The sequence below is a fragment of the Paramormyrops kingsleyae genome, chromosome 23 (assembly GCF_048594095.1).
Source record: "Paramormyrops kingsleyae isolate MSU_618 chromosome 23, PKINGS_0.4, whole genome shotgun sequence".
Taxonomy (NCBI): domain Eukaryota; kingdom Metazoa; phylum Chordata; class Actinopteri; order Osteoglossiformes; family Mormyridae; genus Paramormyrops; species Paramormyrops kingsleyae.
Window position 1 is genome coordinate 825,316 of NC_132819.1, and position 16,388 is coordinate 841,703.

A 16,388-nucleotide genomic window follows, 5' to 3' on the forward strand; every position below is an offset into this window, starting at 1 on the left:
GAAGAGAAAAATCTGCATAGGCTAGCACTGGCGCCTGGGTGAGCTTAGCCTTGAGAGCCTCAAAACTCTGCTCACACTCCCCAGTCCAAGCAGCCGCAAAATTACCAGCAGGAACCCTCCGATGTTTGGTGCCAGTCACCTCAGCCACCAGTCGATGGAGCGGAGCGGCTAGCTTAGCAAATCCCTCCACAAAGCGCCTATAATAGTTAGCAAACCCCTAGAAAGACCGCAGCTCTGACACTGCAGTGGGTCGGCGCCAATTAGCCACGGCTTCGATCTTACTGGGGTCAGTAGCCACCCCCTGGTTCGAGATGATGTGGCCCAAATACCACACCTCTTGCTGGAAGAAAACACACTTCTCTAACTTAGCCTTGAGTCCGTTCCAGCCAGGTGCAACACCTGAAGATGTAACACCCCGTCCCCCATCACCAACCCACTGACGCAGTAGCGCAAGGGCAGGCTTGGTGAGCTGCCGGCGCTCCTCCAAACAGGGGTGTTTCTGCCGCGTCCAGAAAGTCATCACGTCCCGCAGTTCCGTGTCCGCTCCCTGCAAAGCGGCCAAATCTTAGCCTGAGGTGACTTAGCCTTCCTGCTACAACCGCTCCAATACCAGGTCTAGCCGCTGCAAGTGCTGGGACACACTAGATGAAAACACCACAATGTCATCTAGGTACAAAAGCATGGACTGGCACTGCTGATCACCAAACAACCGTTCCATGAGATGCTGGAAGGTACTGGGGGCATTACATAAGCCAAAAGGCATCCGATTCCATTCGAACAGTCCAAATGGTGTGCAGAAAGCAGTCTTGACCTTATCCCCCTCCGCCACCGGCACCTGATTATATCCACTGGCCAGATCCAAGGTAGAAAACCACTTAGCCCCTGTCATGGCATCCAACGACTCCTCAATGCGAGGAAGGGGAATCGCATCTTTATGAGTCTTACTGTTAAGAAGGCGGTAGTCTACGCATAACCGCAAACTACCATCCTTCTTCACCAGCACAATCGGGGATGCATACAGACTACTTTCCTGAATAATTTGGGCTTCCAGCAGCTGATGAATATGTGTCTTAACTGCCTCGTACTCAGAAGGTGGAATATGACGGTAACGTTGCCATACGGGAACTTCATCCACCAGTGGAATACTGTGCATCAGGAGGCTGCAGATACACCCCAGATCCCTGTCATGACTGGCAAAGACAGACCCATACCAGCACAACAATGACCTCACCTGGGTCTGTTCATTCTCTGTCAACCCTGGCAACTCTAGCTGATTAATCGGATCCAGTCCAGATGTCGAGGCAGTCTGGGTAGCAACTAACGCTGCTTCAATCGGCTCCTCCGTAACACCAGGGGGCAAGATAACCATATGTATTCGACTCAAGTGACCTATAGGTGTCCTTGAAAAGTGCAAAACATCCGACTTCCCCACATTGACTACCGGAATATATGCCATGTCTCCCACTACCCGCACCAAGGAGGCAGACGCCAGTAATCCCACGGGCACACCCAGCTCTGGAGGTTCATAAAGCACCGACTGACCTGCAAAATGATCAGAACAGGTAACCGCAACCAGCTTCATGGTGCCCCCAGGAACACGACAAGCACCCTTCCCTCGCACCCGTACCCTGGTTAACTGTTGGCTCCGCTGAGTCGAGGCCGCTTGACACTGCTGGAGGGCCTGAACAAGGCCACCATCAGACCCGGACACTAAGGGTTGACTGAACAAATCAGCCCCATGCTGCCCGAATAATTCCTGATAACACTTACTAATCACATTCATTCCTAGCACTCCAGGAACTTGAGGAGGTAGGGTACCTGGGGGGTCCTTGACAACCAACACCCCACAACGTGGGATCACAGTACCCCCCAGCTCCACATCCAGTTCCAAATACCCCAAGTATGGAATGGCAAGCCCGTTCGCTGCCCGCAGTTGCAGCCAATGGCAGGACTGGAGGCGAGCCGGGCCCCATGGCTCAAACTGCTCCCTAAAAAAGCTCTCCCGAATGGTAGATACCATGGACCCAGTATCCAATAAACAGGGAACCCGAATCCCCTGTATTAACACCTCTACATTGGGACAATCTAGACGGGAGACTTCCCCTATTCTGTACAACCCCTGAGCCCACATCAACCCCAACCGCACTGAGGCCCGACAGTGCGGCGGGCACTAGTTTTCCAGCTGCTTAGGGGCCTGGGGCCTAGCCTCCCCTAACGGTACTGAATGAGGGGGAACCCTTTCCCCATCACATTCCCTGGCATAGTGGCCCGGTTGCTGACACCTGCGACACCAGTCCCTTACGTGCCACACAGAGGTCACAGCACCTGCAAAAGTCCTCCACATCCCTCCTCAGCCGCCCCCAGTAAAAGCCCTGACGCACACGCTGGACCAGACCCTGCAGAGCCATGCAGAGCCTTCAGCACCTCCTCCTGCATCCCTTTAGGCACCACAACCTGCCATCTCTTCTCCCCTGTTGCAGGCTCCACCCAGGCCCGCTGCAGGACCCCATCCAGCAGGCGTAATGTGCTGAACTTCACCCATAGCCCTTTGACAACCGGGGAGAGGGCTGCCACCTCTTCCCATGATGGCCGCTGCTATGCCCCCACCCATAACATAACAAGTTGCAGGGCCGGCAAGGCAAGGCTACCTAATCGGAACAGATAGGGGGGGCGACAGAGAATATCAGCGGTCCCTACTTATCTTTTAGCCTTCCAGAAGGACAACTACGAGCCGGCTAACGAGGGCAAGTGTCAAACATGTGGTTGTCACGTAGATGGAAGGTACCGAAAAAGGGGGGGGGAGATGCCCGAAGGGCTTTAAAAGGGATACAGCTGATACATATGGCAGAGCCTCCTCCTGTACATGCTGAATGTATGTCAGACGGCCGCTTCCTGATTATAATCAGTCAAGAGAATAAACCGGTGATTTGCAACTTCTCCCCGTGTCAGCTGTGAATCTCTTCTCATCCACGGACCCGGTGGAGACGGCGTGCTCCAACAATTTGGGGGCTCGTCCGGGATCCCCAGGAGATTCGCAAGATTCGGCTAAGTGTTGACGCGGCCTACTTGGACACAGAGAACTGCGAGGCGCCGACTAGAAGAGGTAAGCAGAGCCTGTTATATCAAAATCTGCACATTGGATATGTCAAATTGAGCAGTTTGAAGTGTCCAGGGGCCCGTCGGTAAATTAAGACGGAGGAGAGGTTGCACGCACTGTGTTTATATATTGGGTATGTCTATGTATTGTGTAAGAATTGTGTCCAGGTATCGTGCGCAGAGAAATAGGAGCGGAGGGCACGGGACCCCCGCATTGTCCTTGGTGTGGCAACCCCACTACTTGCTGACGAGTTGTAGAAAAGCTGGGTTAGAGGCCCGGGGAATTCAGGACCCCCGAATGCTAAATTGGTAGAGGGAATAAGGTTCCCCTCTCTAAAACGGGTTGGAGTCCTGAGGTATAGAGCCCTCAAATCCTGGGTTGGAGTCCCTGGGTTAAAATCCCAAAATCCTGGGTTGGAGTCCCTGAGTTAACCCTTTGGGGTCCAGGGGTAGGAAACACACTTTCACTGACTGGGGCATGATCACACATTTCTTCAAATATCATAAACTTAATTCATGGCAAATAAATTATTTCTTATATATTTGTTTTGCCATTACACTCATCTTTATTTAAATATATATTGTAAATATGTCAGATTTTTGTTAAGTTTGAAAATCAAAGTATAGACATTGCAAAATGCAGTTTGGAACACTTGCAGAAACATTATAAAAGTACATAGTAAGCAATGCTGGCAGTTTGTTTTGATCCCAGATATCTGATCACCAAAGTCTTGGCTACATGAAGATGACTAAATGGTGTAGATGCAACATTCATTTTGATAAATAAATAAGAAAAACCTAACTCATGTCACTATTTCTGGCTCCTTTCATTGAATATGTAGCAACTTTCATTTGTATGAATGAGCCATTGTCACCTGGCCACATCCCCAACCCCCTTTTATGGCGCTGAAGGGGATGTATCTGGATCGCGTTTCACCGTTGCGCTGTTAATCAAATTACCAATGCGAATGCGATTTGAATACGCGCTAATGCGGCTATTTAGAATGTGAATAGCGATCTTCAGGTGAGAGCGGCACTACACGCCCCCGATGCAGGTAAAACAAAGTAAGATGACATGGTTTACTTTTCTGCCGATTTAACCTAATTAAAAAAACTTTAATACTTCCGACAATGGACGTTTTGAAAAGAAGACAGATTACGGATTTAGCCAGCATTTTTTTCATGATTCTACATTACGATTTCAGCGAGATATAAACTGAAATAGACGCGAAAAGTACGCGATGTCGCCGACGACATACTCGACCCCAGAGAGTTAAAAACCCAAAAGTACCAGGTTGGAGTCTCGAGACGAGGAGTCTCAAAGCTATTTGTGTGTTGTTGTGCTGAGTTGTGTGTGAGCAGGGTTGTGGGTTCTTCCTGTTCAGGGTGCTTGCCGCTCGCTCTCTGTTGGTTGAACTTGCCCGAGGCTCTGCTGTCACTGCTTGCGGTCTTACAGTTTGTCAGAACCGAAGGGGAGTTCTCAGCAATTGGACGCCCAAAAGCGTGCCAGCCCGGCCGCACCCGCTGTCTCAGTTCGGGCAGGGCCGACAGGTACCTCGGGCGTTCATTACAACTGCCGGGCAGGACCTCGCCTAGGGTGAGTTGTAAGAACACCCCTAGCTTGAACTCTCGGGAGGGTGGTTGACGCCTGAAGGCTATTTTGCCGGCCTTGGTCAGGTCAGAACACCGGTAGTGCGGTCGATAAGCTGACTCCCACCTGGGTTGTCTCAGTTGGACGTACAGAACACCCCCTTCCAAGTTGACATTGCTGGAGATCGGGGGGGGGGGGGTTTCGGCTGGGAGCGGGCCTGTTTGACTGGGATTGAGCTTGTGGGACATGCCCTGTTCAGGGGGGACACAACAGTAAGCTGCTCTGAATATAGTCTTATTATTTTAGAAGCTGTTGATTTATGTATTGGTGGTGTTTGTTGGTAGGACATTCGACTAAGATAAGGAGGTGTACTAAGTGTGTGTGGCTTAACCCACATCCGGAGGCAGAAGGGCTGCTAGACGAGGGATTAAAACAGTCAGGACAGATTAAAAATGGACCGCGAGTTTGATCGGGAGCTAGATGATGGGGGATGGGCGCCCCCGGAAAAGACAGAGTGGAAGCCACTAGTAAAGCAGATCCAGGTGGTGAAGGAAGCCATAGAAGGGGCAAGTGGTGGAGGAGATAAGGAGAAGGAGGTAGCTGATGCCGGGGAACGTATGTGTGGGGCGGTTTGAAGCGCCGGGTGTCGAGTAGAGGATAAGCGCTCACTGGGAGAATTACTGTGGAAAAAGGAGAGAGAGCATGCGAGCCAATGGGACGAAGCAGCAAGGCAGAGGGCAAGAGCCAGTATAGTGCAGAAAGGGAAGTGGAAAAAAGAGGAAGAGAGGCATGAGAGGGAAAGGAGAGTGCGGGCAAGATTAGCCATATTTTGGCAAGGGACAGACCACCTCCATAGTGAGGAAAAGGGGGAGTGTAAGTCACTCCCTCCCGTAAAAGAAAAACAAGTAAAAGGTGGGGATTGTCCCTCAGCGTATAAGGGTAGGGAGGCGCTCCCAACAGTGCCCCTGGCCCATATGTGCCCCATGATCAATGTGACAGGAGGAACCCTCCACATTCGAACACAGGATACTCAGGAAGTCTCAGACTGTGTCCGGTCTGGGAAGGCAGAGGAGGAGTCAGACAGGGACTCAGACGTAGGATCTGAGTCCTCTAGTCAAGTGAAAAGAGACAGGTCAGATGTCCGTGAAAATACATGGGCACAAGAGCAGCCAGCATTTAGCAACAGAGTATTGAGGAAACAAGCAGAGGACCTTGGGGGAGGTGGATGTGTTAAACCCGTCACACCAGGGAGAGAGCTAGGCCTCAGCGGCCAGACGCAGAAGAAAGTAGAGGTACTGGGCCAGTTGTTAGGGTTACTTGAGGAGAAGGAGACAGAAGTGGCCCTACAGATAGAAGGACTCAGCGAGGAATACATAGAGGGACTGCCAGGCCCGTCTGGAAATAGATACGGCCTGCGCTCCAGAGGCAAGCAGCTCCCCCTATTGCGGGGAGCAGGCAGTGGAAGGGAAAGGTATAAACCTTTCTCTATAGGAGATGTGCAGGCCTTGGCAGATAAAATGCCCCCCCGGCAAAGGGGGGAGGACAGTGGATGGAGAAGTTAGACCAACTCACTCAGGGCATGACGCTTGCACTGGGAGATTTCTGGGCGGTGGCAGCCCGCTGCTTGACTAAACAGTCCCTACAGGGCATAGAAGACAGAGCAGGGACTATTACATATGCAGACAATATGTGTCTGAAGATGGTGGTGATGTGCTTGGGTGACGCCATGTGGGAGATGTTCCCCGCCCCTAGTGGAGCAGCCGTCCCAAAGTTTACATGGGACCCTAAGGATCACCCTAGAGAATATCTGGATAAATGTAGAGAGGATTGGACCCGTTGAACCGGGTGCCACCCGGGGCAGGAAGGGGTGCAACGGGAGTGGTTTAGGCGGGCAGTAATGGAGGGGGTCCTAGAGGCAGTTAGGTCAGCTATACTGGGCAACCCGGACCTCCCTGGAGCAGACTCCCATGTGTGGGACCGGCATGTAGTACACCATTTGCAGAGGGCACGAGAGGAAGCAGATAATGAAAAGAGCGACCTTAAGGAACTACAGACACAGTTGCTGAAGCTGCAGGTGGGCGAAGCGAGGCAAAAGGCTAATGAAGCTAAAAGGAAAGAGCAGGGAAAGCAGATGGTGGCGGGGGTGTCTTCAGGGGGACCACACATATACACATATCCCTTGGAATGGGCCACCCACCTCCCAACAGGGAGGGTGGGGCCAGCAATGGGGAAGGGGCCAAGGCGGTTGGCGCCGGGGATACATGGGCCGGGGCTGGGGAAGGGGTGCTCCGCAAAGGGGACCGCTGTCAGGTGTCTCTTACAGGTGCGGGGTGGAGGGACACTGGGCCAGGACTTGCCCAGCAGCGGTCACAGCCAATGTGCATGGCAGGGGAGGCCCTCTTGGGAACCAGGTGATGGCCCCCAACCCCCAAGCGGCTCCCACGGCAGGACAATATCCGGCAGTGGAAGGAGGGGAGTGGGACTGGTACCCCTCCTCACCGTGACGGTTCCCGCGAGCGGCCCGGGACACAGGGGAGGCAGACCCTATGCTGTCCCTTATGGTCATGGACAAAGAACTGCCATTTCTGGTAGACACGGGAGCCACATATTCCACTCTTAACGTGGTTCCACAACAACATCATCTGTCTACCTCAACAGTGACCGTTGTCTTCTCGGGGGAAGAACAGAGACTGCCAGTGACTAAACCGGTGAAGGTTGCGGTGGGAAAACAGACCTTTCTCCACCCGTTCGTGGTGTCTTCTTCCGTTCCAGTGAACCTCCAGGGACGGGACATGCTGGTGAAGCTGGGGGCCTCGATCCTGTGTAGTGCAGACGGACTGGTGGTCACCTTGCCGGAGGGCACTCGCCTGCGGTGGGACGCCCACACCGCGGGCTCGGGACAGTGACTGGTACAGCCGGTCCAGAGTCAGGCCCTGGCAGACATCTATTGGGGCCTACTGGAACCCAACCTGACTGGCATCCTGGCGGCCTACTCAACGTGGCGGCCCTGGATCTCGCTCCTAGAGCCCTATGTGCCCCCACCTGACCCTCCTCATGTGACCCTTTCCTACGATAGGAATAGTACTGATTGGTATGAGGAACTGTTTGTTGAGCAACTAGAAGGCCGGCAGTGGCAAGTTGCCTCTGAGAACTTATATGTGGGTCCCGAAGGGGTAGCCTCAGCCACACTGCTTACCCCAGAACAGCTGCCCTGGTACATGATGGGACAGGAAGCTGTCCCACGTCTCTTTGGCCCTCCATCCCAAACACCAGGCCAAGGATTTGGGCCCGATGGTGAAACGGGCCAAAGAAACTGAGGACTGGGTACAGACCCAGATCCTACAGGTCTCCTTCTCACCCTCCTGCAGTACCTATTGCATACAGGTCACAACACAGGACACAGCCCTCCTGCAACATGAGCAGATAGCTAGAGATCACGGGTGTGAAAAGATGGACCACCCAAAGGCGGCGGCCCTTCTGGCGTCTCTGCCAGATTCGCTGTGGTCCACCAGCCCCACAGATGTAGGTCTAATATCCTGCACGCCAGTGCAGTTCCAACTTCAATCAGGGGAGGGTCCCCTCTGGCTCAGACAGTACCCGCACAAGCCGGCGACGGAGGAAGGTTTAGCTGAGACTATAGAGGGCCTCTTGCGGGCCAGGGTGTTAGAGCCCTCCATGTCTCAGTGGAACACCCCCATCCTCCCAGTGGCAAAACCCGGCACAGGCAAATATCGGATGGCCCATAACTTATGCGCCATAAACAACCTCCTGCTGACCCCTACTGTTCCAGTTCCAAACCCATATGTTGCCCTAACTAATCTGACCACACGACAAAAATGGTTCACATGCATTGATCTAGCAAATGCTTTTTTCTGTTTGCCCCTAGCAGAGGAGTGTAGGGACATATTCTCATTCACTTACAGGGGCTGCCAGCTACGGTACACCCGCCGGCCTCAAGGGTTTGCCCTTTCTCCAGGTATCTTTAACCAGGTCCTGAAGCAGGCTTTGCAGGGGTGTCCTCTCCCGGACGTTGTCACCCTCGTCCAATACGTGGATGATCTTTTGATCGCGGCCCCAACAGCGGAGGCTGCCCTACAGGCCACCCAGTCAGTGCTGCGCCTCCTGTCAGAAAAAGGCTTTAAGGTCAGTAAAGACAAATTGCAGATTGCTAGGACAGCAGTGACCTTCCTAGGCAGGCCTCTCCCCAGCTCATCGGTCGGCTATCTTGCATTACCCAAAGCCCATCACAGTAAAAGACATGTTATCTTTCCTAGGGCTCACAGGTTACAGTCGCACCTACATTCCAGATTACACGGGCTTACACAGCCCCTGAGGGCGCTTGTCCGAGAACACGGCCTACGTAACCTCAGGGCGCCCCTTAACTGGGACCAAGCATCTGAGGAGGCGTTTATCACCTTAAAGCAGAGGCTAGCACAGGCCGCGGACCTAGCCCTCCCAGATTACTCTCTCCCGTTTCACTTGGATGTTTCTGAAACAGGAGAGGTCGTCAATGGCATCCTGTTTCAGAAAAAAGGGGGAGAGAGGAGAGTGCTGATGTACGTCAGCGTAAAACTCGATACTACAGAAAAAAAGACACCCCGCATGCACAAGGCATGTGGCGGGAGTGACCAAAATTATTCAGAAAACAGCACACATAGTGATGGGACATCCGCTGCACATTCTGATCTCGCACAGTGTGGTGGCTTATGTGAATTCACAGACGTTTACCATGACGTCACTCAGGCAACAGAGACTTAGTAAAATACTAGAGGCACCTAATCTGAATTTTTCTCACGAATGGATCAACATGGCAGACCACATGAGCGGGGGAGAACCACACGAGTGTGAGTACCGAGTTCAGAAGGAGGAGAAAGTCAGACCAGACTTAGGGGCAGAAAAAATAGAGAAAACAGAGGATTGGTTCACAGATGGGTGTTGTTTTAGAACAGACACAGGAGGTTTGCAGGCAGGGTATGCAGTGGTGGCCAGACAAGGCCAGGATTATGTAACCTTGAAGGCAGACAGACTGGGGGGAGCCCAGTCAGCCCAGAGAGCCAAGGTGATAGCGGTTATCGAGGCCCTGAAATTAGCAGAAGGGAAAGAAGTTACCATATACTCAGACTCAGCATATGCTGTAGGCGCAGTGCATGTGGAACTCAGCCAATCGCTGAGGGCAGGATTCTTGACCGCGGGAAACAAGCCAATAAAACACGAAGCAGAAATGAGGGGATTGGCAAAGGCCTTGATGCTTCCCAAAAAAGTGGCAGTGGTCAAGTGCAAGGGACATGAAGGGTCAGGAACAATGGTAGCGAAAGGAAATCAGGCCGCAGATGAGGAAGCAAAGAGGGTTGCAGGGTACGTGGTGTCCAAACAGATGATCACGGTAGAGGAGGAAGTTCACCCGAATTACCGACTGACCCTAGAGAAAGTTAAGCACGAACAGGACAAGGCCTCCCCAGAGGAAAAAAAGAAGGAGGGGCTATGGCAGAGTAAGGAAGGGAAGCCAGCCCTTCCCCCAGGCCTTCGCCAGACAATCTTGGCAGAAGCCCACGGGGTGGGTCATGCAGGGGTGAGACAAATGTTAGAGAATCTGACAAGCTGGTGGCATCCATTTATGAAAGAGACGGTGGGGAGATATGTACGGAGTTGCGCTACCTGTACCTTGTATAACTCGCGACCCACAGTCAAGCCTGAGAATGGGCAGTTTCCAATGTGTACCAGGGCAGGGGAAGAAATCATTATAGATTATACAGACATGGTGATTCCAGTGAGAGGGTTCAGATATGTGTTGATGTGTGTGGACGCATTCTCAGGGTGGCCAGAAGCGTGATAAAGTTTCTGATTAATCAGTATATACCACGACATGGGTTTCCCAACAGGATTCGGTCAGACAATGGGTCCCACTTTAAGAACGAGGACCTCCGGATGGTGGAGAAAGCGTTGGGATTGAGACATGCGTTTGGAACTGTGTATCATCCGCAGTCCCAGGGAAAAGTGGAGCGAATGAACCAAACAATAAAACAAAAATTGGCAAAAATCTGCGCGCAGACCAAAATGAATTTTTTACCACTGGCAATGATGTCAGTGAGGTGTTCCATAAACAGGGGGACCGGGTTCACCCCCTTTGAGCTCCAGACAGGCAGGCAGGCAGTTCCCAGGACCCCAGAAAGGGTTAACCTGGACCCCCGACGAGAAGGGGGAGCAAAATCCTAGGGTATATTATGATTGTTTGCAAGGTCTCGTTGCAGATTTCTCTAAACAGATCCAGGAGGCGAGACCAGAGAACCAGCCAGCCAAACCACACATGGCAGAGTGGGTCCTCCTGAAAGTCATCAAACGGAAGTGGTCAGAGCCCAGGTGGACAGGCCCCTTCCAGGTCACTGAGAGGATGTCACACGCGGCTCGCCTGAAAGGCGAAGGCGACACGTGGTTTCACTGGAGCCAGTGCGCGGCTGCGGAGGACCCAGGGAGAACCACAGCAGAGATCCAGGAGGCCCTGAGGGAAGGAATCCAGAGCGTCAGTTCGGCTGAACTAGACGCAACTCAGGTCTAAACAGAAGGGGCAGAATAATCCCCTGACCTGAGCAACCAGAGCAGGGTAGTCCACCCCTGCTCCAACGACCAGAAAGAACAAAAGCACCTCATCCACTGCCAGACAACACTAGGACCAGGATGAAGAACAAGATAAACAGGGGAATGTTGGGGGAAACAAGTGTGTTATGTGTGATGCTTAAAATGCTTAAAGTGTTAATGATTAGTGGTTTGTGAGCCATGCCAGCCATGAACCCCGAAGGGGGGCCGCGCCTGTGGCGGGCTGGGAGTGGAATTTCCCTGAAGCTCAGGGTTTTTGCCCTCCTTCCTAGGCTGGATGGACAGGATTGTGTGTGGAACTCTTTGGAGTCCTAAAGGGGGGAGTGTGCGCTATGTTTGGGTAAGTATGCTGTACTTACATTCCCAATAACACAGCACCAGACGGCTCAGTGACCAGGGCACTCAAGGGTCTCCAGACCCTCTCCAAAACGATGCATGCACACTCTGGGATCAATAACATCTGGGATCAGCGGCCCCTACTTATCTTTTAGCCTTCCAGAAGGGCAACTACGAGCCGGCTAACGAGGGCAAGTGTCAAACATGTGGTTGTCACGTAGACGGAAGGTACCGAGAAAGGGGGGGGAGATGCCCAAAGGGCTTTAAAAGGGATACAGCTGATACATATGGCAGAGCCTCCTCCTGTACATGCTGAATGTATGTCAGACGGCGGCTCCCTGATTATAATCAGTCAAGAGAATAAACCGGTGATTTGCAACTTCTCCCCGTGTCAGCTGTGAATCTCTTCTCATCCACAGACCCGGTGGAGACGGCGTGCTCCAACACACCCCCTGCAGTTCACTGTATGCCTGCGGGGCCACCCCACGTACCAGCTCATCTGTCCCAGAGCTAAGCTCACCTTCCCTGGTGTCCCTCCGCTCACAATACTTGCACTCGTGTACACTGCATGGGCACCGAGACAGTGCGTCAGCGTTGCCATGTTGAATCCCTGCACGGTGGACCACTGTGAACTCGTAGCTCTGAAGTTCCTCCATCCAACGAGCCACCTGCCCTTCTGGCTCTTTAAAGGACATTAGCCACTGCAGGGAGGCATGGTCAGAGCGCAGGGTGAAGTGCTGACCACTCAGGTAATACCTGAAATGTCTGATGGCACAGACTGCAGCCAACAGTTCCTGGCGGGTGACACAATACCTCTGCTCTGCTTTGCTCAGTGCCTTGCTATAAAAGGCCACCACCCGTTCCCCTTCCGGCTACCTCTGGGACAGAACTGCCCCCACCCCCTTCCCACTCGCATCGGTGTCCAGTACGAAAGGCAAGTCGGGGTCAGGGGGTGCCAGAATGGGTGAGCTAGTCAGGGCTTCCTGTAGAGCTCGAAAAGCTGCCTGGCAATCCTCCGACCAGACAAAATGACGGTCCTTTTGCAGCAGCTTGTACAAGGGGGCTGCAATGCAGGAAAACCCTCGTACAAACTTCCTATAGTAGGAAGCTAAGCCTAAAAAACTTTTCAGGCCTCTCTGATCTACAGGTGTGGGCGACTTGCGTATGGCGCGCACCTTGTCCTCCACAGTGCCCACCCCCTGACAGCCTATCCTATGCCCCAAGAAGGTCAGTTCCCTGCTCAGGAGCTTGCACTTGTCAGAATGTAGCTTCAGCCCTGCTGCCCTGATCCTCTCCAGCACCTGCCGCAAAGTGGTGACTGCCGAGGAGAAGGAGTTCCCATGCACCAGTATGTCATCCAGGAAAACGAGACATGCATGACACAGGGCCCCTTCCAACACCCGTTCCATCAAACGCTCAAAGGTGGCCGGTGCATTACACAGGCTAAAGCAAAGAACCCTGAACTGCCATAACCCCTTGCCAGTGCAGAATGCAGTCTTAGGTCTAGCTTCAGGGGACAGAGGAACCTGCCAGTAACCGCTCTTAAGGTCCAGGGACGAAAACCAAGAAGAGCCAGCCACCAGGTCAAGGCACTCATCCACACGTGGGAGGGGGTAAGAGTCTTTTTTAGTTACCTCGTTAAGCTTCCTGTAATCAACACAGAAGCGCCACTCTCCCCCCTTCTTAGGGACCACGACCACTGGAGATGCCCAGGGGCTCTCAGAAGGCTCTATTATGCCAGCACGTAACATTTTCACTAGAGCCTGCTCTGCAGCTTCTTGTCGGCCCAGCGGGAGACGACGTGGACGCTGCCGTATGGGTGCAGCATCCCCCGTGTCAATACTGTGTTGCACCAGGGAAGTCTGTCCCAACTCGTTGTCATCCAATGCAAAACAGTCCTGAAATTCTAGCAACAACTGCCACAGTTGTTCCTGCTGCTGCTCATCCAGATCGCTGGCACTCCTGTGCTGGATCTCCCGCAGAGCCGCCATTTTCCTATCCTCCCTGTCTAGCAACGCATCTGGTCTGCCTTGCCCCACCAGTACCCGGCTTGGAATGCATACTTGAGTAGCAGGAGCCTCAGTAGCAGATGTGGGCCCCTTAATATGGCTATGCCGGGTCCCTCCCGGGTTCCTTGCCTCCTCACAACAGGTAGGTTGTGTGGGGCATGCCAGGGGGTCATGCTGAGGTGTACCATGGGGGCTAGTTTGACGTGATTCCTCACATGCCCTTGGCCTGCCTGCCTGGGGTCCCCCTGCCACTTCAACAGCTCGCTGGCCACCTGGTGGCCTCATCTTTACCACATGGCCACTGTTGAAACTCAATGTGGCATTCACCAGGTCCAACAGACAGCCATGATCCCTCAAAAAGTCTAGACCCAGAATGCATGCGTCCTGCACATCAGCTACCCAAACCAGGTGCTGCACACTCAGGCCCCCAACTGCTAACCTCAGCAGTCCCCGCCCCCTCATCGGCGCCAGCTCCCCAGTTACTGTGCGGAGCTGGACTGTTGTGCCCTCTAGCTGCATCCGTTCTGGTACCACCTCAGGCCAGACCACCGTGACTGTAGACCCCGTGTCCACCAGGGCTGTGCACGGAACCCCTTCGACAGAGACTGGAATGTGGCAGAAGTCTGACACAAAGGTCCGCCCCACCACAACCACTCCATGCTCGCCTACCCAGTTGGTACACGTGGGCAGTACAGCCTGTGTGGGTGATGAGCGGGACACGGGTGTGGGGCATCCCGCCTGCAGCATCCCGCCTACTGCGACCCCGCACCATTTCCCGCCGATTTAGCTCATGCTGGGCAAGATCTGACTAAGTGGCCTTGCTGCCCACATCCCCAACAAAGACGGACCGGTGCCTGCTGGTGCCTGGCTGGAGGCAAGGTTAAACCCCGTATCATCTCTGTGATCTCCTCCACCCAAGCAGGCTTCTGCACCACCCCTCCACAATCCCCAGCTGCCCTAACTGCGGGTGGCGGATCAGCACACTGCAGTGCCGCCCCCACTGCCATCTCCCTCTCCATTGCTAACTCCAGGGTATCAGACAGGGTCCGTGTGCGTGTGCACACGAAGATTCACCGGGGAAAGAGCCCTTAGGGACTGGTCGCGGGCTAGCTCACTCTGCACAACTGGTGGCATGTGTGCGTAAGCTCATCTGGCTAAACTTTCGACGTCATTAGCCAGGGATCGCAGAGATTCCCCAGCGAGTCTCTGATGGTTAAGCAGTTCAGACCGAAGGAGCTCCGAGCGGTAGCACTGCCCGAAACGTCGCCTCAGCGCGCCAACCAACGCGTCATAATTAGCCCTCTCACTCGGCTCCAGCAACAGCAAGCAGGACAGCGCATCGTCGCTTAAACAAAGGGCAAGCTGGAGAGCTTTCTGTTTCAGTGTCCAGCCGCTCACCAGAGCTAACAGTTCAAACTGCGCATGGAAAGTTTCCCAATCCGATTTACCGGAATACTTCGGCGTTTTCACTCCAGCTAACTTACGCACTCCATGGGCGCAGCCATCATTATTTATGTCTTCGCTGGCGCGCTGAACCGCAACTCCGGCCGGTGTGGTGACAAGATGGTGGCGAACTTCAGGCCCAGGGACAGTGCACAAACACGGCTCACGCTTCACCGCTGTGGACGGGTACGCCACGGCAGCGTAGGCATACCCGTGGTCGTCCTCCTCGATCTTTACATGGACTGCAGGATCCATCTCCTTACAGCAGCGAAACCCGGCTTGTTCGCGATAGCAGTTTTACTTCTGACACCACTGTAATGTTCCCGTTATGGGAATAAGGAGGCAAGTGGCCGGAAACTTGTTTAACTTTATTTGGCTGTTGTACAAAGCCGTACACACACTTTTTTCTAAATTCCTACGGAACCGTCATGGAAAACTCGATGCACTACACCCTCTGCCTTAATAATAGAAGGGTTCCCTCTTGTATGAATGTATGAATCGATAAAAACAGAATTTACTTAATTTTTTAGTGCTGAAAATCATGTCGTGACTTCTCTATGCAGACTACATTTTATCTCAAGACACATTATATTGGAACACACATGAATCCTTTCTGTTACCATTTCTGAAAATATCAGTTTTCTGAAGAATCATGGGTTATAAGAGTTTTATATTTTTTCTTTTACAAGTATGTGCTGCTTTGTATAACATTATAAAATTTCCTCTGTTTTCAGGTGCTGTGTAACTAATGAAGCTAGTGGGGACATTGTGATTGGACAAAAAAAAAAACATTATTCCAGTTAATTAAATAACAACTTAATTAGTAAAACCTGTGTGATCCATTTATTGCTGTTCTTTTCTAAGGATATTTTTATATATATTTATTTATTTATATGCAGTGTATTCTATACTCTACACCAGGGGCCTGTACTACGAAGCGGGGTTACTGGCTTATCGGGGTAACTTGTCGGATTTAAGGTAGTCTTGGCAAAATGTAAGTCAGCGAATACGAAGTCCATTTAAACTGTGGTACCTTAAATCCTACAAGTTACCCCGATAAGCCAGTAACCTCGCTTTGTAGTACAGGCCACAGGGCTCTTCAAATCTGTACCTTGATTCCAAATCCAGGCCTTGTTTTCAGTTCTCCCAGGTAATTTAATAATGACTGATTCTGATTGGTCAGAAGCTTCACATATGGCTCACAGGTAAAGGAAGGCTGGAAAACCAGCAGTGCTCGGACCTCGAGGACCATGATTTGAATAATAGGGCTCTACACAGTGGTCATCTTATATGAAATATTCACATTCCCAAATGTTTTAAAT